This window comes from Cetorhinus maximus, chromosome 23 (genome assembly GCF_964194155.1).
Source record: "Cetorhinus maximus chromosome 23, sCetMax3.hap1.1, whole genome shotgun sequence".
Taxonomy (NCBI): domain Eukaryota; kingdom Metazoa; phylum Chordata; class Chondrichthyes; order Lamniformes; family Cetorhinidae; genus Cetorhinus; species Cetorhinus maximus.
The window spans coordinates 60,914,097-60,917,420 of record NC_135901.1 but is presented as its reverse complement, the minus strand read 5'-3'; the positions used below and the strand labels follow the sequence as shown (position 1 = coordinate 60,917,420).

Genomic DNA, 3,324 nt, shown 5'->3' with positions numbered 1-3,324 from the left:
CTGGGAGAATCAGGAAGATGAGATCCTGGTGTTTCTTTATCCTGTGGTCTGCAAACTTTGTGTCTTACATTCCCATGAACTGACTGTGTCTGCATAAAGCAGCTAAATGACCCGAGAGCTGGACGGGCAGAGGGAGCTGGAGGAGAGGCAGGGACAGAAGCAGGAAGAAATGCGACAAGAAAGTGATTTGAATTTTATGTGTATTGGTTGCTTTCAGTGGTTAATGTCTGCCTTGTAAGTTTCACAGCTGCCGCAGGAATTCGGTTGGCGCTTTCCCTTCAAAGCAGCAAGATTTTTTTTAAAAGTCACAGCGGCCAACGTGGGGCTCGAACCCACAACCTTAAGATTAAGAGTCTCATGCTTTACCAACTAAGCTAGCCAGCATTTGAAAAAACAAAAAAAAAAAAAAACTCCATATGCCAACATACATGGAGCCAACTGTTGTTTTCCACCTGGAGCCTCAGCTTATTCTGAATTTCAAAGTGTAGATGGTAATCGAACTACAAAAGCCCAAAGGTTACAAAGCATTCCTCTCAATCATCAATAACATCATTCACATCTTCCACTTCTTAGCTGCACCTCCTTCCAAAAATTGCAAACTCCTCTTGCATCTTTCATCCTGATATTTTTCTCTGTAACATTTTAATATGAAGCTGCACAACTAATGTGAATAAAGTTTGTGATGGTAAAAATGTGTTCACCCCATCGGGAAACTGAACCACATTGACATACACAGAGGAACACACACAGACATATACACCGAGAGTGGCAGAGGGCAAGGGATTGTTTCTGAGGAGAGACAAACACCCAGAAAGCAAGCATGACAATCACATTTTTTTTCCTGTCCCAGCTGCAAGTTTCGTGAATGAACAGAAAGAGGAAAACGCCCGGAGTGTTTGGATGGATTTTATTATATTTAACCAATAGTTAACTCTGTAGACACACAGTTAAAACCAGGCATAATAAGAAGCTGAAAAGACCAATGGATTTGGACTCAATGCCTTAACCACTCGGCCATGATGATAGGCCCTATGGTATAAAATTATAGATGGCGACAGCAGAGGAGGAGGACATTCAGCCTATGGTGTCCGGTACGGCCAATGGAAGAGGAATTCAGCGAATTTGACAACCAGCCTTTTCTCCACAGCAATTTACATCTGCATTGTCTCTCCTCGCTCTTCCTGTTTAAGTGAAACACCGCACACACCTGCTCCATCTTTAGGCTGGCATTTCTTCGACCAATGGGAGTTCTGAAAGTGCAATTTTGGTAACTGTAAGCTTCAAACCGACGCCTCCACAGAAAGTAGAAATATGATCTAGCACCTTAGACTGCTCAGCCACACTATCAAGATCAGGCTGTTACTTCCCATCGCCTTGGCTGGTATTGATACTGAAATAGAACAGAAACAAAGCAGCAACAATACGTCATAAGGCCCCACAAGCCTCCTCCGTCACTTTATAAGATCGTGGCGGGTCCCCAGTCTCAACAACAATTTCCCACCCGATCCCGATAGCCCTTCATTCCCTTAGATTCCAAAAATCACGAGATTTTTTGGACAAAAACAAACTTCTGTGGATGCTGGAAATACGAAATAAAAACAGAAAATGCTGGAAAAACTCAGCGCTCTGGCAGCATCTGTTGGATCAGGAAACGGATTCAACGTTTAGAGTCTGTATGACCCTTCTTCAGAGATAAAGAGGATTTTTGGATGCTTTCCCTTCCATTGACCCGATAGTTCTGTAGACACCTGGTTGAAATCAGCAATACTGAGAACCTCAGTTGGTATGATTTGAATATACCCGGGGAAACCCCAACGGGTTTTGAACCCATCCATTTAACCACACAGCTACGATAATTGACCAAGGATCCAATGCTTTCCACTCAATCATCAATAACATCATTCACAGCTTTCCCTTCTCAGCTGCACCTCCTTCCAAACATTGTGATCCATTTTCCTCCGGATTTGTTCCTGGATTTAATATTTACCTGCTTTGTGTCCTCATTTTGAAATGGGATTCGCTTCAATATCCAACACAAGTTGAATTGCAAACATGATGGATAAACAATGGAAAACAAATCCCATGGTGCTCATTTTCAGATTCACAACAATCCGCTTTTCAATAAAATGAAAGAAGTTTTAGGGAAAAGATTTACAAAGTTGGGATGAGTTTTATTTGTGACTCACTCACTCGGGTATTCTGTAAATGCTGCTCGGAGGTTTAGTGACCAGGATATAATCTACCTGCGTTTTCCTGAGCCTATGCTCGGTAATTTGGGAGGTTTGGCCCAGGTTGGAGTATCTTGCGTCCCAGGGATGGGAAGTCGCCCGCTTAATTGAAGCTGCAATCGCTGCCTTCTGCTGGCAGCGGCTGATTGGAGAGTGCAGGGCCGGAATATTGCTGCTTTTCTGCTTTTCCCTGTCTCACTCACTGCAGCTGAGGACGAGAGAACAATTGATGGGTTTGTTTGAATCCAGTAACGTCGTAGGTTTCAAATGGAAATCTATTTGACGTGGGTACATGGTAGGTTAAATTGTTTTCTCATTATATTTGAAAAGAATATTCATGAAAAAAAACACTGTCAGTTTGGGAATCCATTGCATAAAAGAAGAGTTGGCAATGTTTGGCTAATAGTTTCTTTCAGCCAAAGTGCCAATTGTCATCCTGGAACTCTGTGATATTGAATGATGATGGGGAGAAAACAGAAAAGGCTTCGTCCCTGATAGTCTTAAAGCACCAGCCTTTCGGTTACCTTCCAAATTCCTACCAATCATACAACAGAGGCTCACACAATAAAAAGCTGCAAGATATCTTAAACTGACTCAGCGAGTTAAAGGTTCAGATTGTCAATACCAGAATCATAATTGTTCTCTATCAGTTTCACTCTTCGAAAAGAGCAGGTGGGACATTGATTATGGAAACATGGAAACAGTCTGATCCCACCCACTGCAGACACATCCATGTCACCAGGAACTAGCTGTCATACAACAGATTCTCACTTCGATCCTTTTGGTGTCTTGTCTGATATTGTCCTAAAGCCCATTTTAGGTTTCAATTCATGAACTGTCAGATCTGTGCACTGATGTCGTACAGTCCTGATGAAAGGTTACAGACCTGAAATAAAAGCTATGTTTTTCTCTCCAGTGACGCGACCAGACATGCTGAGAATTCCAGCATTTTCTGCCTTTTTTTATTTCAGAAAGCCAGCATCTGCAGCATTTTGATTTTCTTTAACTAATTCGTGCTAAGAATGTGGAAGCCATAAGGTTTGAGATCCATATTTCAGCTGAAAATGAGTAAATAAAGTCACGTGCACAAGCTGAA

At 42.1% G+C, this 3,324-nt stretch overlaps 1 non-coding gene across 1 annotated transcript; it reads right to left on the bottom strand.

The window, feature by feature from the left end:
- Nucleotides 1–311: 311 nt before the first annotated feature.
- Nucleotides 312–384, bottom strand: trnak-cuu (transfer RNA lysine (anticodon CUU)). Its single transcript has one exon. It is a non-coding gene; the product is annotated as a tRNA-Lys (tRNA).
- Between the last annotated feature and the right edge of the window lie 2,940 nt (nucleotides 385–3,324).